This window comes from Panthera pardus, unplaced genomic scaffold, assembly GCF_024362965.1.
Source record: "Panthera pardus isolate Hobbes unplaced genomic scaffold, ASM2436296v1 HiC_scaffold_8, whole genome shotgun sequence".
In the NCBI taxonomy this organism is placed as follows: Eukaryota; Metazoa; Chordata; class Mammalia; order Carnivora; family Felidae; genus Panthera; species Panthera pardus.
The window spans coordinates 88,406,706-88,428,848 of record NW_026527013.1 but is presented as its reverse complement, the minus strand read 5'-3'; the positions used below and the strand labels follow the sequence as shown (position 1 = coordinate 88,428,848).

At 34.3% G+C, this 22,143-nt stretch overlaps 1 non-coding gene across 1 annotated transcript; it reads left to right on the top strand.

Annotated features, from left to right (window-relative positions):
- The first annotated feature begins 445 nt into the window (after positions 1 to 445).
- Positions 446 to 548, top strand: LOC128775770 (U6 spliceosomal RNA). Its single transcript, XR_008420747.1, has one exon. It is a non-coding gene; the product is annotated as a U6 spliceosomal RNA (small nuclear RNA).
- Positions 549 to 22,143: the final 21,595 nt, after the last annotated feature.

Here is a 22,143-nt window from a genome sequence, read left to right as displayed (position 1 = left end):
CAAATGCTTTTACAATTCAAGTGGTTTCCAGTGTTTGCTTTCAACAAAATTAAAGGAGGACCTAATTGAGTCGTCAGCTAATAAATCATTAAAAGTAATTTGGTTAAAAGATCACGATATTATTTTGGCATACAACATAGAAAGAATTTAAATAATTGGGTGATATATCTCTGCTAGAATAATTTTCATTCCCATTTATTTATTTTTTAAAATATGAGATATGTTGCTTACTGCTGACATTTATGACAATGAAATAGAGGAGTAAATTTGAGGCTGAATCCTGGATGATTATTGAAACAAGTCATATTAATCCATGTCTGCATAAAATAAAGTAAATATCCATTCTTCTCATTAAAATGAATAAAATTTGCTTAATAATCATCAAATCTTGATTATATTGATTAATTGTGTATTAGTAATAATTCCATAAAACTGAAAATAAATAGTGCTTGCTTCAGCAGCACATATACTAAAATTAAAATGATAGAGAAGATTATCATGGACTCTGCAAGGAAGACTTCCAAATTCATGAAGTGTGCCATAAACAAACAAACAAACAAACAAACCCTAAAAATAAATAATAAATACAAAAATTTTTAATTCAGAATTTACAATAAAATAGTTTAAATTGTTGTTGAATATGGTTCTATTCTTCTATTTCCTTTGCTTGTCTGGAATAAAGGAATAAGTTAAAAGAGAAATCATTTGAATGATACATATGTCTTTAAAATATCTATCGGTGATATGATTTGGGTGAGATAGTTTACACCCTTGCTTTAATAATGATAGTAAGTTTTTAAAAGTAGAAGTGTATGAAAGTACAAAGTTAAGAATAATTTTGAAGAGCAAATACCTACAATCCTAGCAAACTTGACAAATACGTTTTCAATTCTTTTTGTCCTCTAGTCTGCGTATTATTTTTACAAAATATATCAATCTATTTTCAAGAAACCTAATCCTGATTTTTGCTATTAGAAGTATCTCAAGGGAAAAATGTACAACAGAGAGGTCATTTATGTTAACAAATGTGGTGGATAATTTTAGCATTATTAAGGGCAGGCCAGCCTGATATTATGTCACTTCTGCTACGATGTGGTATGAGGTATATAATTTCACCAATGATTATTCTAGTAAAAAATGTCCTCATTTGAATCCACCAAGTTTTTGCATTTAGCTTACAGTTCACTGAAAATATGGCAGAAAGAGCAATAAGCTAAAAGACATACAGAGGAAGCAAGCAGACAGAATCAGAAAGGGATGTCCTTTTGGACAACTGTCCCATTCAGGTCAACATCAGTGTTAATTAAAAACATGTCTCGTTACTGAAAGTCTGGAAGTAGCCCAAAGTGAGAATGCAATGTTACTAGGAGATAAAAATGGCATCTCAAATCAGGGAGGAAAAGATACAACTTTGTAATAAGTAAGATTGTGTAATGCGAGTTACGTACAGAAAATAAATTTGGGTCCAGTCCTCCATCATATGACAGGATAACTTCTAAATGGCTTAGAGATTTTTTTTAAATCTTATAACTACTACAAGGAAACATAGGTGGTAGGTTTCACTATAAATCTAGAATGGAGAAAATTGTCCATAGTAGGACTAAATTTATAAACGAAATAATGGAAAATATCAGTACACAGTACTCACCACTGAAAAATGGAAAAGACAAGTGAAGAACCAAAAAAAAGTGATTTGTATGCAGAAAAGGGCAGTCCACTAAATATATTAAGATCTAAAAACAAAGAAAAACCCTAGTGCTATAGAAAAATGAACAAAGTATTCAGGTAGCTCAAAGAGAACAGAAATATAAATGCTCTAAAATATGGAAAGATGTTCTGCTTTGCTCATAATAAGAAATTGCAAATTAAAACCACCCTGAGATCCCATTTCTCACATATTGTATTGGCTAACATCCAAAAGTTTGGCAATACCCTCTGTGGATGAAAATGAATAAAACATTCTCCTATATTGGTAATGGAAATGCAAAATGTTAAAACCACTTTGGAAGGAAATTTAGTAATTACCAGCAACATTTTTGCATTTGGTTTGTGACCCAGTAATACTACTTCTAAGAACATCTCCCAAAGATACACTGAGAAAAATATGAAAAATAAAATGACATGTAAAGTGTATTTATGGTAGCAATACCTGAAAAATAAAGCCTGGGGAAAAGCCAAATGTACATCAATAAGGGACTTGGGTTAATTGAATACACACAATAAAGGAACACAATAGAGTTCTAGGTAATACTAATACTAACATGACAAAAGGAATAGGTCTCTAAACTACTAAGGATTTTTTTTCCAGTATATATTATTAAATAAAGAAAGCTAGATGCAGAAAGTGGGTATAAGATGCTGTTGTGTACGTAATGGTACAGTATATGCAACATGTTAAGTATAGATAGGAATATGTTACATATAAGCAAACACATGAAGTGTTAATATATATATATATATATATATATACATATATATATATATATATGTATATAGCTTATTGTAAGAGCTAGAAAAATAATTTTATTTATTTATTTTTTTTTAAGTTTATGTGTTTATTTTGAGAGGGACAGAGACAGCATGAGCAGGGGAGGGGCAGAGAGAGAGGGAGAGAGACGGAATCCCAAGCACGCTGCATACCATCATAGCAGAGCCCAACGCGGGGCTCGAATACACAAAACCGTGAGATCATGACCTGAATCGAAACCAAGAGTCGGACACTTAACCGACTGAGCACTCCTAAAAATGATTTTAAAATTAGAAAACACGTGGATACTTTGAAATGGGAGAGAAGAGGATGAAGAGGACAGAAATACCAGCTAGCCTTCTTCAAATATGCTGTTTCATAGGTTTTATTTTAGAACCATTTAAATATTCTGCATAATTGTAAAAGAAAATTTATTTAAAAGGGGAAAATAGCATTAGCAAAAACTGAGAGCAAATTGAAACAAATGAAACTATGTATTGAATTGAAGATATAAACACACAGAGTGGAATTAGTCCAAGTGCCTTTAAAACACATTAATTTAACTGGACACCCCAGTGCATATAAAGCAAGGGCAGAAACAGTTTTAAAAATAGAGCTGTTTTCAGTATAGATTTTGTTAGTAACTAATATTACTGTTAGTCTGATACACAAATAGACACAGTTATCCTATTTCCATACTTCATAAGTTTTAGACATTTTTGGTCATAAAAGGTTTTATAGAGATGGAGGCCAATGTGATTGATGAAGAGGTCTAAAGAACATCAGATAAAAATGAAAAGATTTTAGAGATGTCCATACCGAAAGCCATGCTTTATCTGGGATTAGTTACTGATTAGAATAATTTTAGGTTTAATGAAGATAATTTAAATATAATCTCTGTATCAAAGAGTCAAAAAGTACAATGGAAACAGAAGAAATGGAGATAAAGGTACAATACAGAAATTGAGAAGTAAAGGTAAACACTGATAAAAATAGATTACAAAAGAGTATGTACAGTAAAACCACACTTCAGAAAATAAAAGGTATTTATACTTAGAAAAAGATCTAGAAATCAATAGACTAGTATGTTTGAGGTTGGGAGAATGTTCCTATTGTTGTTGCTGCCTTTATTTTCTAATTTTCTACATGGGATATTTACTGTCTCAATAAGAATAGGTTATCTTATTTCAGAAATAAAACATAAAATCATTTTTTCTACCCTGGAGCCAATGATATTTCTCTTATTAAATCTGGATGTAAAACATGACTATAATTTTTTAAATTATTCCCCATTTCTCTTTGTTATATTTGAAAATGTTAATACTCTGTATGTTTTAAAAGAATCATTTAAAATGAACAATGTAAATCTAAGTGAATTAAAACTGAAGTCTTTATCACTTATTCCTTTACAAATTTAAATATCTAAAATTTCTCAAACCACTCCTCATTCAAAGACTGGTTTTCCCGAAGCTTAGTTTTTCTTCTACAACTTGCCACTTAAAAGCTATATTTGATTTTAGTCACATAATTTTTCTTAAGGCAGAAAACTAGTGATGCAAATGGGATTTTATTTCTGCCTGTACTTTTCAAAATAGAAAATACATTTTTTTTTATCTTTTATGTCATTACTGAAAAGACCTCCATCACTGCTAATTGATTTTTTCAAGTATTTTTATGCAATTGTTACTAGGAAGACATATTTAGTAATCCAGACCATGCATTACCTTACTAGACCAGCACAATCTGTTACTGTTAAAAAAAAAAAAAAAAAGATGTATTTAGTATAGGTGATGGTTACTCATATCCCCAGAAGTATAATGTGTAGAAGAATTTTAACTACCAGCCCTTTGGCAGACTGACAACGTATTTTTAGTCAAAGAGTAATAATTCTTTCTTATCCCATTTCTCATCCTGGTAAACAACAACTCTTGGTTCCTTTAGGACTGGCAACATTCAGTGACAACAGTTGAAACTTCAGCACACTTATTGGAATTTCATCCTGCTCAGGGCTTCTGCATGTTTGGAAAACTATTAGGTTTGGGTATTGTGATTAAGATGAAGGTCCGTTTGGCCATAACTTTTTTATGGAGACTTTCAGAGTCCAGGTTTACTACTTACTAAACTGTTCTAAAATGAAGTGTGTATCCTTTATAAGAATCACATCTTAGAAAAAAGTGTGATCCTTATAAAAATGAGGCAAGTGATTTTAATAAAGAGGCTACAAAAAAGGGAAGCTATAACCTGCTCCCCTTTTTCACTCTGGCCCCATCTGTTGTAAATGAATAAAGGCACAAATTGGGTTTTATGCTGAACACTTAAAAGTCAGTAGTGGTTTAAGGTTATAAGCAAATGAAAACCAGAAGGAGACTTGGAAGTTATGTGAACCTACGTGCTTGAAGACACAGGTTTCTACCAGGTAACTCTAGCGAGAAAAATGGCTAGGATAAAGCTGGGAAGTTTGAGAAAGACTACTCCAATATTCCCAATCTCTTTGTCCTCTGGAGTCAGTCTGTGAAGAAATCTTCTTGAGTCTGGGCCAAATTAAAACTAAGAGATGATAGAAAAAATGTCCAAAGCTAAATTGCTTCACTTACTGACTTTATTCTTTTCTTAAGAAACCTTTCTATGATTTTTTGTTGTTAAAACGCCCTTTCTTTTGTGAAATGATTATACTTAGAAGTCATATTGCTGTTGTTTCTAGCTTTCTTTTTAATGCTCATTTATCTAAAATACATAAATTAGTAACTCTATACAGGTTAATAATCAGTTTTGAAATTGTACTGACAAGTAAAATGGAACAGAGAACCACACAGTTCGTCCAATTTACTCACATAAATTGCTTTACCCAATTTAAAATGTTTTACCCAACATGAGATGGTGTCCTGGCTCTGCAACATACCTGGTTGAGGAAGTAGACTAAGATATGAAATATAAGGCATGAATAATTGAAGAACTTAACATTGAGAAACTCGAGAACAGTAAAGGAAATGCATTTAAGGGTACCCTTCCCTCAGCCCAGAAGCCTCTATTTTATAAATTCCCACACTTTTGAAGGAGTGCCTTCCTAATTCAATACTTGTCTCCTTTGTTAAGTCTTCTGGGCTGCCCACTTTTAGGCTAAGATCTACGTCTCTCTTCCATCAGAATGTCTTCATAGGGAGCACATGCTCTTTAAAAACTGCCTGGCTCAAAATGGACATTTATCAACTCAAATGTTAGCTGAGCTACACTAGGTTTATCTTACTTATTCTGCTTATTTGGCTTTTGATTACAATTACCATAGGTTTTTCCTGTGTCTCATCTCATTTGGAAAAAAAAGCTGGTCCCATGTAGTAATTCTGGGCTCTTTTTGCTTGGCTCGTCTGCCAGGATAGAAGCAAGGACTCCAAGTTCAGAAGGTGAACGAGGGTCAGATTACTAAATTCTGACCTAATGCTTTTTTCCTACTGACTTAGGATAATGAAAAAAAATGCACTCACTTTGTATTATGAAGATTCAAGTAGCATCCTAGTTCTTAAAAGAGCTCCTATCAAATATACTAAATAATTTTTACAATGAGAGGGAGAGAGAGAGAAAGAGAGACAGAGAGACAGAGACAGAGAGAGAGAGAGATACAGGAAAAAGTTATTACTTTAAGAACTGACTGTTGGATTCCTAAGAGAATGTGTTCTCACTGTTTAGAAAGTTTCCCCAAGGTATGGAAATAGAAGAAACATCTACAGAAATTGCTTCCAGTTATAGAGAATTTGCATCCCAATAAAATATTTTTTTGCCAAAATCTTTATTACTGGAAGGTAAAGTAACACAGTGTTAAGTTTTAATGGAGGCATCTCTCTGGTCCTTTTGTATTCTTGGTATCTTCTTCCTCTCTAGCTCTAGGCCCTCAAGCCATATTTGGACCTTTCCCTGCCACCTTCCTTAGATGCTTTTTCTTATCTGTGTCTAAATTCAAGACTTCTTTCAAGGTACAGAGGCTGAAGGGCACATAGTGGTTTCCTTTTTTTTTTCTTAAGAAAATAATCTTAAATGTGACCAGCTCAGTCCAGCTCAGATAAGGTGAGACCTTATACTTTACTAATGACGAGCAAGACTTAAGTACAGGAATTTTGTGAGCGTATAAATTAATCGAGGAATTACCTAAATGTATAAAGGAAGAAAATCACCAAGTGGAAGGAGAATCTATGTGGTATATCAGGGAAGATGTTCTGATTGAGATCAATTTTGGATTAGCGCCAGAGAAATGTTGATACAGTCTGAGAAAGGCGAGAGCTTTGAGGGGTCAGAGGAACACTGGAGCATGTCATCTGTGCCAGGAACGAAGAAAAGTGGGAACATGGCAGAGACTATTCAGTGCCTCTTGACATTCTTTAATTATAATGACACATAGAAAATTATGTCTGTTGTTTGTACTGCAACTGGGATAAATAGAAGAATGGTAAACACCCTTCTTAAACATCTAGGGGCCGCATCCAACAGCTCCCAGACTCAAACAATGAATATTTGGATAATCTAAAACCCATTTTTGGTGTATGAGTTGAAAAAAAAAGGGACAGATTCCTTTGAGAAACTTTAACGGAATCTTACTTCACTTGAGTGGAAAGCAGATTAGTGCTATGTAGGCTTTGCCAGTGTTGACCTTCAATTTTTTTTTTAATGTTTTAAAGGCTCACAAGTCCATTTTGGTGGGTGTAAAATATACAATCTGGTCACAGTGATCATCTGTTCATTTGTGAATCATTCTTTCTCTCCTGGAGAACATGTTTTTTCTCTGACCCATTTATGATATGAGTCATAATGCCATATTTAGAGCTTAACTTTTAAAATGTAATATTTTCATTAAAGATATGCCACATAGAACATACCCCTGGTTAATATATCCCAGTAGAAAGCTCCTTGTTTTTAATAAACAAACATCCATCTCTCATTTAATATTTTCACCTGAAAATAAAAACTGGAAAAGTAGTTTTCATGCCCCCAATAATACATGATAAGCAACAGCATTAACAACAAAAAAAATACTCAGAAAAACCCTTGAGTTACTTTTCAGATAGAATGGGTAGAACTCAGAATCTCATGTGGATGGATGTCTTAAAGAACACTGTAAATGTCAGTAAAGGGAATGCTACTGGAACCAAGAGCGACCATGTTAATGGGAATATAAAACAACTATTTTTTTAATAACTATATTAGTTGCTTAGTGATCAGAAAGTAATGTCTTAGGTATTTTGTATCCTAACATGGTAGTATACTTGTTTATTTATTTATTTTTTTAACATTTATTTATTTTTGAGACCGAGAGAGAGAGAGCATGAACAGGGGAGGGTCAGAGAAAGAGGGAGACATAGAATCTGAAACAGGCTCCAGGCTCTGAGCTGTCAGCACAGAGCCCTACGCGGGGCTCAAACCCACGGACCGCGAGATCATGACCTGAGCCGAAGTCGGACGCTTAACCGACTGAGCCACCCAGATGCCCCAGTAGTATACTTTTTAAACAAAAGTGTTTTACTATGCTGCAATTAAAAGATATTGGGTATTTCAGTGTGTCATGTAGTTCATTATAGTTTTTCCAATTTAAATAATAGAAAATGGATCCTCTAATAGGCAGAACAATTTCCCCCAAATGTATAGGTTCTAATAGCTGGAACCTGGAAATGCTACCTTGTTTGTAAAAAGAATGCTTGCTAATGTGATTAAGTTAATGGTTTTGAGATGAGGAGATTACCCTGGATTATCTGGGTGGATCCTGAATGAAATCACATGTGTGCTTATAAAAAGGAGATAGAAGGAAGTTAGACACACCAGAGAGGAAAAGTTTATGAATGCTGACAGCCACCAGAAGCCAGAAGAGGCAAGAAACAGGTTCTCCCTTAGAGCTTCTGGAGAGAGCCAGACTCTGCCAACACCTTGTTTTTGGCCCGGAAATACTGATTTTAGGCTTTTGGCCTTCAGAACCGTGAAAGAACAAATTCTGTTGTTTTCAGCCACCCACTTGGTGGTAATTTGTTATAGCAGCCACAGGAAACTAATACAGGTCCCCAGTCAGCATTTTTATAAAGAATCTCTGAATTTTCAGAAATGGATTTCTGATGTTTAGTAAATGATGTGATGTGTGTATTTCCAAGTTTCTTGGATGAGAGCCTACTTCTGACATACACACTTTTTATATATCCTCTATTGTGACCAACGTTAACCACAACTGCTTACCCCACATCCAAAAGTGAACTGACACGCTTCTCTCTCCTTTTGTGACCACTTGCTCAGACTTTTGATCCAGCATTTCTCCAGGCTTCTGCCCCTGCTCCCATCCCATTATCATTATCTACTACCTCAAACGGCCTGGCTGGAGGCAGAGGATGTTGTATATTGAAAGTCAAATTTTAGGCTATTCTGAAAGAAATCTAGTAAACAAATTGCCTATGCCTTGACAATAATAAAGCACCTATATTATTGATCATGTTTTGTAATAACCAAAGCATTGGCGACAGAGAATAGTCCCATTTTGCTGAAATGTAGAGGTACAGTATAGTTTTCAAAAAGTTAAAAACATGATTCTCTTATAAATACAGAATGAATGCATATCGGAAATGTTATTTGAATCTCAGTGTTTCCCCCCTCAGCTCATGGCTGACCTGGGTCCTCCTTGGCTCCTGCTGGTTTGGAGTAGTTCTGAAACTGAACTGACTCCCATCTGGTTTTGGCCTGTCCACATGTAACGTCTGCTAGTGGCTCCCATCACTCTGGGGATAACTCACAGAACTCTTGGCTACAGGTGAAGTTATTTTTTCTACCTGGTAAAGATCAGATGTCTCTCAAATAAATAAAATTAATGTGTGTCGCTATGGATAGGATTCATTTGCGTTGCTTTCAGGTAAGAGTCCTTTACAAGTGCTGTCATTATTCTTCCAGTTAACCTTACCCCCACAGAGCTGTAAAATAGTCTAATCAATAGAAAGGCACACCCCTGTAGGATAAAATAATCTCTGCAAGGTCAATTAGACACCACCCAGCACTTGATGGAAAGAATACTCAGTAATCTCCTTAGTAAATAGTCTCAAGCAGTATTGATTTATTGTGCTGCCTACTCTGATTAAATATTGACTTTGGGTATTACCACTCATTCCTGTCACCACTCCTGCTCTATTTGTTTTTTGGCTAATTATGCTTGCAACCCCCATGGTTGGAAGAGATCCAGGTCTTTCCTACCTCGAAGTGTGAGCCCAGCCTCTTACTGGATCCAGAGTATATGCCTCACCTCAAATCAGAGACCTATGCCATTCCTGACTGTAATGAACCTCTTCCCAAGGATAATAGACAATAGGCAAATCACAATCCCCCACATTATGGTATGGTTTTCCCCAAGGACCTGACAAGACAATCACCTTTAGCATGTATTCTGAGTAGCATCAGCACGACCTCAAGGCAGTAGTACAAGGCAGCCTCTTCCTGGGATGTCAGCGTGTGATGTGGCAGCTGTAGATAATTCCATCATCAAGGGAACCCTTCTGAGTTCCATCTTCATTAGGAAGCAGCACAGGAAGCCAAGGCTGATATTTTGAATGACAGGAGAGTAGAGGTAGCCTCTCCTCAGGTCAGGCAGAATACTACTTTGAAATACTATAGGTTAAAAAGAAGAGAAAAGATGATTTTGTTTCATGGTCATAGTCTAGTGAAGGCCAGCATACAGATATGGATTATACACTAACAGGAAGAAATATATTTAGTAATAGTTTCCAAAAAGAAGATGCTTTTGCCACTTGAGTGAATGATTCCACTAATTAAATCATAGAATCGAAAAGAAAAAAAATTATAAATCTTAATGAGTAATAATATGAATATACAAATTGACATTACCAGTTATTTTCTACATGCTGTTGGGCAAGTTCTGTAATCTTTCTAAGCTTCAGTTGTTTTATCTTTGAAATGGGCTTTCAGTCATAGGATTAGATGAAACACATGAAGTACATAGAACAGAATCTAGAATATTGCAAACAAAGAATGTTAGTCACTGCTGCTATACTTCTCCTCCTCCTCCTACTGCCATAGCAAATATTATTTTATATTCCCATGGTATTTAGTATTTTCTTGAAATAATGGAAATTTGAAGAACGAAACCTACTTAAGCCAAGCAGTTAAAGCATATTTATCCTATCAGAAATAAGGCGTCAGAGCTATTTAAAAATGGACTTCATTATAACATAAACAGTTTCTTGGTTTTTTTTTTGTTTTTGTTTTTGTTTTTGTTTTTGTTTTTTTTTTAATTTTAAGTAGGCTCCATGCCCAACATGGGGCTCGAACTCAGAACCCAGAGATCAAGAGTTGTGTGCTCTAATGACTGAGAGAGCCAGGCGGCCCAATATACCATACACAATTAAATGGCAAAATGCTTAACATGAAATTTAGATTATAATGGAACTACCAAATAATTCATGCTTTGGAGGCACCTCTACTGGTGCATAAACAACTAGTAATTTTAAGAAGTCTATTGAAAACCATACTTGTTTTTCTCCTACCATAAACACTTATAAAGAAAGCACTTCTCTTGCCTGAGGCACAATAAACAATTGATAACTGTAAATTTGTAGAATACCACAGAAAGAATGATTATTAATGAAAGAAATAGATTATGTCCTTTGTTGTTTGACTTTTAGAAAATATCTTTAATCTATGTTTTGGTACTGTTATGCAAGGCGGAAAGAAATGTGTCAAGGGAGAAAATAGATGTAAAAATTATTAAAGTAATTAGACCATTTAATAGTTTCAATTAATAATTATGCAGTATTTGAGATAATTCATCATCTGGTTTCTAACCCATTAGTAATGACCTAGTTTGGTTACTCCCTCTTGCCCTTCTGTTTCATTCATTTTTTTCTCACATGAGCTTGTTCTTTCAATATTGGCAAAGTAGCTTCTTTTCATAATTTTCACGCTACCTGTATGGAAAAATTATCTGAATTTGGACACTGGTTTTTGCCGTGTTTTGACATTAAGTACAAAGCCTCACCATTTAATTTTTTTAAAGATTTCTTCTTACTTTCTTTTTTCTCTTTTTAGCTAATCTTCTGAAACTTTTCTGACCTCCCACAAATGCTTCTGACTTGCACATGTGTCACTGATTTCATCACAGTAGTTTCAGAATTTTAATATTTCACCTAAATCATTGGAATAGTAAAAAAAGAAAAAAAAAAAAAAGACTGGGCTGCCCAGGTGTCTCAGGTGGCTAAGTGTCTGACTCTTGATTTTGGCTCAGGTCACGATCTCATGGTTTGTGAGTTTGCACACTATATTGGGCTCTGTGCTGACAGCACATGGAACCTGCTTGAGATTCTCTGTCCTCTCTCTGCACTTCACATGCGATCTCTCTCAAAACTAAGTAAATAAATAAACATAAAAAAAAAACCCACCTAGAATGAATCCACAGATGTGATATGATTTCTTATATTGGCATAAGTCTTAAGAATCAATTTGAATTTGAATTTCGTTTGTACTGACTATTTGACACTTAAAATGACCCAGACTTCTTTTTTCCTTTTACCAGGTTCCTAGTGATAAGTAATATTAAATGTGTACCCCAACCAAATTGTGCCACTCAGAGCCTGGAGAGAACAGATAATAATAGCTTTCTGGAAGAGATTTTCGGGTGGCCTACCCAATAAAGGGATCTAATTTGTAGTACTCATATTGTAAGGGACTTTATATACATTATTTTCATTTTCACAGTAATTCTCTAAATTATATAACTATGCTTATTTTAGAAATAAGTAATTTCATTGCTACTGCTAAATCTGAAATTAGGGTCTGTGTTGGTTTCATCTTACCGAGATATTCCCTACCATGCAGAGACAAATAAAGAAGTGCAAATAGATCAAATAGATCATCTGTCAAAAGCCAAAAAATTAGAAATACGTGGTATAGCCAAATACCTACTAGATAATGACTGGTATTGTAATTGAGTGGTAATGTTCCAGAAATTTGAATAAAATGTAAATTAAATGGAATGCTAAATCCCACCAATAATCCCCGCCATGTCTAACTAAAACAGTGCCAAGGACAAATATGTTACTTATTTCAAATAATAAAAGAAAGAGTTATATGTTTTATTTATTTATACAAATTTTCAGTCTTATTTATAAAAACATCACGTTATAAGCCTAAAAAAACCAGGCAAACTGGGAGGTCTAAATTTTGTTAAAAACCTCAAAAGGATTCGAAGCATACACACACACACACACACACACACACACACACACGCACGCACAAACACACACACCCATGATTGGTTATCACTGAAACTCAGGTTATCCCTGAATATTTCAAACATCATCTTTTTGCACATGCTATCAATATTCCCCCCTCCTGAGAAAGATTCAGAGCATCAGTTCCTTGAAGTTTCAACTTCAGCATTTATTGAATGAATTGGACTTGAATGTGTTTGGTTATTATGAGTCAATAATACTACGTGGTGATCCAAAAACTGTGTTTCCTAACTGCTGTACTGAGAAGCAGAATTTCATTTTGCTTTTCAACTCTGCTATTTTCAACTATTTTTCTACATTTGTTTGGAGCTTTTCATAAGCTCACTCATTCATTAGATATCCATGTTTATTGTGTCTTTATGACATGCAAATCATTCATTGTACCAATGTTCTAGGTGCTGACAAAGTGTTAAATATAAATTCTCTTATTTACACAAGGAATGTATTTCTTAAGGTGTTTTCCTCTATATGTAAAATCACCTCAATCCAACAGAAGAAGAGGGCTTGAGTGCGTCCTCAAATACAGTAACATGGGACAAAAGCTGCCAGACAACAGGCTTTGGGTTGTTATCGTTGGCTAATGTTGAATTATGCAGTGGTGAATCTAATAAAATACACAGTAGGAATTGCTTATCTAAGCAAGCATCATTGCAAGGTAGAAATATGAGAGACCTAGGAAAAGGCCTAAGGGTAATAATATAATAGCATTTATCAGTTCACATTAAGAGATGTGAAATGTTTATATACAGTTGTTTTGTTTTGTTTTTTAATTTGTATATTGTCCTGAGGGAAATCTGTAAAGACATTCCATAGGCAAGGTTTCCTCAGTGATGTTCATGAGGGTATCCTCGATATTTTCAAAGACTATGATTTAAATAATTTGATCATATTGCAAAAAGGTTACAGCATCTGTTTTAAACTCATCTACCCTGCATAGTAACATGAATCAATGGGGACATTCATCACTATGCACACAACAGAAATTGTGTTCTCCTATTGATATAATTAAATACTCATAGAAGCCTAAATGCATAATAGCTTCCAGACCCTTTGTTTAATGCCAAAAATCAATGGCTCCGCTTCCAATGAACTCGATAGGCATATGTTCCTAGTCAGAACCATTGTGAACCCTCTCCAGTTTCTAAACATTTATTGCTGGTACTGTAATAATAAACATCTTGCATTTATAAAATGTAATGTTGCCTAGAATTTTTCATTTTTCAAGAATGCTGAGCACACTATCTAATGGCTCTCATATGTCCAGTGTGCCCACGAACAATTTGTCTTCTGAGTGCAGTGTTAATCTGACACCTCAAGGACAGACCTGTTTTCAGAGGGACTCAAAGAAAAGCTAGAAACATTCATAGGCTTAATAACTACTGAAAATCCTAGCACACTGTGGCTGGGATTACTCAGATTTCTGGATCGCATTACTTCTTCATGCCATATTTTGCTTAACTAAGAGTTATTAAAAATGCTAGGAGATTATTTTTTGACTTATTGCCAAATATGTACACTAAACACACTTTTAATATATGTGCATATATATAAAATCAAGCTAATGATGACATTTATGGTTCAATTGTTTTGTTTCTCATCTGGCTCAGAGATGGGTGTGTAACAGTAATGCACTTTCCATTTGCTTAAGCCCGTTGCATGTGATAACCCCACAGCAATGATGAAGGAAGGAAATATATTCTTTGGCCATAAACACTGTGGGGCAGAGAAAAATCCCTCCTTTAAAGACAAATCCAAGATTTTGATCTCGGGTCAAGGGTAGCACATTAAACATGAGGATTTTCTGTGTTTTTTGTTTTTTGTTTTTGAAAATCTATTTCTCAAAAACAAAAACCCCACCAAAACACAAAAAATGGGGATTTCTTAATGGTGCTATTTTGCTTGGAGTCAAAACTTAAAACCTTGCATCTCCAACGGAATAAAAGATTGCTTCCTGTCAAAAAGAAATTAATTGACAAGAGAAAAATACTGAACTAAAGCTAGAAACAAGGCGAAGATATTCACACCTGGGTCCATACTGTTTGCTTCTCTTATTTGACGTCCATTATTAATCTTCACATTCCCGGGTGGCTTGACTGAGACTTGAATATTCACACCAATACCTTGAATTCAAACAATGTTTTATACAGGTGTGAGGGTGAAGTCAAATGAAAATGATATCCATCAGGCCCGCATACAAATTTTGCTCATTTCTTTCTCATTCTTTGTATTTAAGGTGTTTCCACCACCAAAATTGTCAACTTCATAGTGATTTTTAATGTTTTCTCCATATTTCTTATTCCAAGGAAATACTTAACCCAGAGCTTTGAAAAAATGGCAACGGCTCAAATGGAAGAAGCAGCCATGCCCCTCATATTTGTTGGTCACAATTATTTCCCTTACTGATCTCCTAGGTTATTTTTTTTCTACCCAAGAGCATATAGGGAAGAGTTATGACCTGCATTTGATATACACAAGGCCAAAAGAATGTTTAAGGTAGAAATGATTTTTCATGTGAGTTTAGTACTTCAGACCATTTTACTTTTTTACTTAGATTTTAGCTACTGGTATTTCCACTTGGGCTAAACTGATTCATCTAACTTCCAAAGTTCACCTATCTGTTCAAACTCTAATATTGAGGATTCAGTGTTCATCCTGTATAGGCTGTGAGTATCTCTAGAATAGAAATTCAAGGTTTGGCATAAGTTCTGTGGTCTCATCATGAGCCCAACAGTCCTGTCTCCAGCCTCCTTTTTAAAAGTTTTTATTGAAAAAAAAATTTTTATTGAGATGTCATTGACATTTAACATGATATTTGTTTCGGGTGTATGACGTAATGATTAAATATTTGTATATATTGCAAAATGATAACAACAGTAAATCTAGTTTAACACCCATCACCACAATTAGACACAAATATTTTTCTTGTGATAAGAACTTTTAAGATTATTCTCTTAGTAACTTTCAAATATACAGTATTATCAACTATAGTCACCATGCTGTATGTTACATGCCATGATTTACTTGTTTTACAACCGGAAGTTTGTACCTTTTGATCATCTTCACCCATTGCATGCTGCCACCACCCGCCTTGCCTTTGGCAACCACCAGTCCATTCTCAGTATCTTTGATTTTGGTTTTTCCTTGTTTGTTTTTTAGATTCCACATATATGTGAGATCATACGGTCTTTGTTTTTCTCTAAGTTATTTCATTTAGCAAAATGCCCTCAAGGGCCATCCATGTTGTCACAAACGGCAGATTTCCATCTTTGTTTTCCTTTTTTTTTCATAGTCTGCATGTTTAATCACTTTATTTATTACTCTTTTAAGTCACTTTAAAACCACTGACATTATCTCATGTCTATTAAATAGAACCAACAATGCTGCCTGTTTAAAATACAAGGGAAAAAAGAAAAAAAAAAAAAGTACCGTGCACCAACACAGTATTGTACAAAACCAGCCAGCTGGCTAGCCACAAGGGTGAGGGGAGGTGAGAGAGGAGGGGGCACCCTGGGCAGGTGGCTGAGTGCCAAGAAGGGCTGGAGGACGAAACAAAAGAGGTTAGGAGGGAATGATTGTTATAATGAAAGGGTACAAAAGGCACCTCAGGAGAGGGGTCTTAGGGGTCAGGGCAGATCAGTGCTCTCTCCACCAGGACACAGTGTTGGAGGGTTTGGTCCAACCACCTTGCATAGGACCCGCCTAATCTGCCAGCCTCTTCAGGACTTGGGGTTCAGACACTTCTCACTCTACACAAGAGAAGAGAATCTTCAAGGGTTCATTTCCAGTTTTTTTTTAATCTTTCAAAAACATTTTCTACCCAAACTAAATTTGATTGGCATGACAAAATTGAAGGCAACTCCAAACACAACTTCCTATGTTTAAAAAGGAAACCATGGTTAATGGAGCAAAACTGAGAAAGAGGTCTTCTTTGAGCTAAATATAGCTTCAGCATTCTTTTCGTAGTTTTATTTTTTTAAGTAGATCTTGGCAAAGAGTTTCCTAATCAAATGAACAAATCCAGAGTGAAGTAAAAAGGCCCATATGAGTAGATGTTTATTCCGAAGAAGTTTTCAATGCTGTGCATGACCTCTTTGCTGAGTTTCTGATTTTATTTATTGCTCTTTACATGCCAAGAACTGCTTACTTAAAGGTACATTTATCTGCAATCTTTCTACTGGCGTCATGCAATCTTCTCTGTTAGTGGTGATAAAGGCTGTGGCTTGTGAATGCGTATAAATATTTTGTTAATTCAACCCTAACACTCAAAAGAAGTTAAAACAGTTTGCTTTTAACTACCTTCATTCCTTCTCCAAAAAAGAATTTAGACAAGAGGTGAAGCACTTATACAATATCCCATATTTATGTTTTATAACTGAGGTGTTATCTCTAGAATAGATATCTGATTATTACTTCTTTAAGTAGCAGATCACATATCTTTCCAGAAATTCTTATATTCATGTTTATATTTTATAAAAAGTACATTAAACCCCACATACTATTTCATAATGTTTTATACTCTTGATATCGTAAGAACACCTGTGCATGTAAATAAACAAGTCATCATTTTATTGACCAAATAATACTTTACTGATTGTTTAATAGTTATTCACATTTAGGCTGTTTCCAACTTATTCCTGTTATGAATAATACTATGATGAAATCCTTATAGCTGTTGTTTTTGATCTCTATCACTCACTTCATGCACATAGTTTATTTGTATTCATTCTTAGGTGTGAAAATTCTGGGTCAAAGGGAAATATATATTTTGCCAATGTTCCTTGTAAATAGCATGCCAAGTTGTGTGCATATAAGCAGTATGATTCGATGTTTTTAAGGCTGTGGGGGTGTTCATAATGTTGAAAAAGGTAAGAAGAGAATTTAAAATTTTATTATGATAAATTAAAAGTTATAATAGCTGCTCGTATTGAATTAAATCTACAATTGCTTTTTATATATTAAAAGACATTTAAATATGGCTTTCCGTCTAGATATTCTTTCTCAATCTTCTTCCGACTTCGATCATAAGCTTTTACGTTTAGAAAAGGATGAGATAACTTCAGAGTATAGAAACACATTAAACATGGAAGAGATACAATCCTGTGAGAAGAGATTGGCCTATATTCAGCCATGTGTATGAAAGTGGCACCTCAGTGTCTCTAACCGCTGAGACTGAATTTCCACACCTTACCCTCTACAAAGACTACAAAGCCTACCCTCATTATGGATCTTTCCAAAACTGTGATATGTCTCTTCCAGAGCTAATATACAACATATAAGATTAACTCCTGAAAATTTAATACTTCTAATGTAAGACAATACCTCAAAAGTAATGCAAAAGAATTCTAATCTGTTTTTATAGCAAACTACTTTATAGAAAGAAAAAGGGAGATTGTCATGTCAATCTACGTTTTTCCTTTGCAGCCATTGTGTGTAAAACAAACATTTTAAAAAGTGAGTAGATTTAAAGTGGAAATGTATGTCTCCCTGCCCCCCAAAAATCATCCTTGCAAGTTGTGTTGGAGTACATCCAAGAGCTGTATATATTGCTGAATACACTTTCCCTGTGAATGGGAAAGAATCTGTACAATGAATGCCCTAACAATAATGATAAACATTCAATAGAACAATGATGTCAACCATTCTACTAGGGTGTTTTCCTATGGCTGTGGAAATTAAATAGTAACAGAACACAAATAGTAGTGAAGCAATATACAAAGCATGCTACTTAAGGTACATAATGTTGTTCATGGGTTATAGAGAGAAACAGGAAATAAGAATGTTATATAATAAGTAGGATTGATGACAAGAATACCATTGTTCCTGATTTTCAGGTAACGCAGGCATTGCTTTTCATCACCCATGTGTAAATGAGGAATTATCATCTCAAATTCCACACAAACTTTCCCCAAAGAGAGTGCCATCCATTACTGTAGCCTTATTGACTTCAGTTAAGTGACATGAGACCAGGGATCCAAGGACAGAATATCTAAGATGTGCTAGGCATTGTATAGATTTTCCATTAACTTTAGCAAGAATTGCTAGCATAACTTCAGGTGCCAAAAAGTACTTCAAAATAAAACTAATGTCCCTTCTCCTGGATATTTTTTTTTCCTAGAAAAGGAGGGAGATGGATTGCTGGAAAGAATTCTTGGCATCTGAATGTTTGGCAAACTGTCTGGTTCTTTCTAGTCTGTTTCTTTTCTAATTTTGTTGATTTGTTTTTTAAGACATCACTAGGTGTATTCTTCCATTTGATTTCAACAGGATGCCAAAACAGACATTGAAAAATGACTCAGCAAAATAGCAACTTTGTTCTAAACTACTGTGTTCATATAAGTCATTAATATTATTAATAACCTCAAATGTAATGCATAGTGACTTAGCAAAAGAACTCCTAAGAATTAGTTTTGTTTATTTCTAGTTATACAATATGCCAGACAGTGTTTGATTATATAAGGATGTTTCTGTTTGTGGCCTTAAAACCAGTAAAAAAAGAAAGATGTAACCCTTTAATAAAGTCAGTACTTTGGAGGACAAATACACATTATTCAGGCTATTTTTCAAAATGTGTTTCTATAGTTTATAGTGATTTAACCACATAAAAAGTAGCAACAAACATGATCCTGTTCTGCCCACGTAATAATTACTAATACCAATGGAGAACTACTTTATAAAAAATAATAATAATAACAAAGACACCAAGAACAGTACTGGAATTTTTTTCACTGCACTTTCAATGGTTGATGAAATGTCATTGTTTTTAATGACGTTGTTAGGCTAGTTTGTTTATAAATACACTTTTCATTCCATTATATATGCCTTAAAGCTTGCGCTTGCCTATTAGACCATTTATGTTCAGAATAAAAACTCTTTCCTAAGTAGAAATAACTTGATGCCTATTCATTTCATTGGGAACTAAGATAGCCTCTTTTTAAAATACTGTGTTGAGAAAAATAAGAATTTAATTACTTATTGTACTGATATAATATGGCTCACAATAAATTTTGTTTCAATTCTTTGATGATGAACCATTATAAAGTAATTTAAAATAACACAATGTGTGGTGATGATTGGGACTCATACTTAATACTTTTGTACCTTTCGCTTTAACTACAAAGGGAAAAAAAAATGTTAAATACCTCAAAGTGACTCCAAGATAAATTAGTATCCTGATGAGTTCTTAAAAATTATTAGTATCTTCATTTCTAAGAGGAAAAAAAGGAAAAACATTAAAATTTTGCATTTTTACTTTAATGCCTGAGATGATTGTGATTATCTTTTTTTTAAATGTTCAATTATTTTGAAACAAGGGGTAGGGGCAGAGAGAGGAGAGAGAGAGGATCCAAAGCAGGCTCCACGCTGTCAGTGTAGAGCCCCATGTGAGCTTAATGTCATGGACTGTGAGATTATGACCTGAGCCGAAATCAAGAGTCAGCTGCTTAACCGCCTGAACCAACCAGGCACCCTGTGATTATCTTTTTCCCTATGATAACTTTATGGGCAAAAATCTGGAAATATGCTAGCAGGGGATCATGGCAGAAAAGATCAAAGTTCTCAACCCCACCTAATAGTCACCTGTTATGAACCTTCCATGTGCCTAGAATATATCAAGCAGAATGAACCAGTATAAAACATATACGACATGACCCTGTTTTTAGTTATATGTTCTCTGTGTGAGGGAGAACTTCACCCAAAACAAGTATAAAATAAAATAAAATAAAAAGTAATGACAGAAAGTTTAGCCACCATACCATATGTTTAAGATTTTCAGTAGCCAAAATAAAAATATAAAAGCAGTCAGCATATGTAGAGTTTACACACAAATTAAAATTTCTACATTCCTAATTCTTTAAAAGATTGTATTTGCTTAATTCTTGCTTCTCAGTGAAAAAGCAAAGTATTTACAAGCTGAAATTTTGCACAGTTTCCAATGTATTAACTTGCTTCTGTAATCATTAGAATAGGCTTTATTGCAATAATAATCAGTTTCTCAAATGATTAATGACATAAACAGTAGTTTAATTCTTGTTCACATAAAGATACCAAATAGACATTTCTGGCTGAAAGGCTGTCTTTCACATGGTAATTCGTGACTCAGGCTCTGCCTTTTCTCAGGACCTTGTCATCTGCCATCTCCAACCAATCAAAGGTGAAAATCAAAGTGAAGGAAGCACATCTGCCCTCATTAGAAACCTTGACTTTTGGGGGTGCCTGGGTGGTTCAGTAGTTTAAGCATCCAACTCTTGATTTCAGCTCATGTCGTGGTCTCACAGTTTGTGAGTTCGAGCCCCACATTAGGCTCTGTGCTGACAGTGTGAAGCCTGCTTGGGATTCTCCCTTTCTTCCTCTCTTTCTTCCCCTCCCCCAATCTCTCTCTCTCTGTCAAAATAAATAAACTTAAAAAAAAAAAGAAATCTAGACTTTTGTATTATTGGAAGAACTTAGTAATGTGGGCACATCTACCTTGAGAGAGACTGGGAAAGGTAGTCTAGTCATATGCCTGGCTCTAATTCTTCTATGATGGAGGGGAACAATGGAATTTCGTGGACGACTAATTTCAGCTCTCATTAAAATGGTTGATTGATAAAAACAAGAAATGAACTCTGATTTTCTTGACTTTAGTCTCTAATATTACTGGCATAATTAGGTATAATTTTGTATATTCTTTGCATTTGGTCTACAATGAAGTCTACACTTCTTTTCAAGATCATTTTAGTGAGTGTAGCAAGCAAATACATAATACAAATTACGTATTTAATCAGGAATACAGATGGTTTTATATATATTCCATAAGTTAGTTTTTGAGTTATTTTTTCATAAACTTTGTTAATGAAAATTATATATAAGCTTACTATAAATCCTCTCTCTAGTTAACCCTTTTTTTGATAGAACACTACCTAGTTTTTAATATCAAAATTCCTTAAAACATAACTATATCTCAATGACATACTTTTCTATTGATATTTATTGAGAAAAAAAGTTATATGTATACTTTATATATATGATGTTTATATAGTATATGTATCATATATGTCACATGTATATCATATATACATTTCCAAACTTAAAGATTTTTATAAAATTATATGGAAGAAAAGTTTCATTTTACGTTCCAAATACAATTGATGATTAGCAAAATCACTGGTAGATGTTGGCAAAGTACTTGAGTGCTAGTACAGCAGATCTAGCTATCAAATGTGTCTAGCATCATGAAGCTATCACAGGATCACACTTAGTGTCCTTATTGTCTTTCCTTGTATAGATATTCTGAACTTGTTTCATTAATGTCTATCTTCTACTTAGCCTTTGTTTTCACCTCATGTTATAAAATGTCTTTAAAAAATCTGAGCAAGTCTTAAAGAGAAGTGTGGGAAGTAAGTAAAACATATGAGAAGAGTACTTACAATAGCAGAGAAAATACAA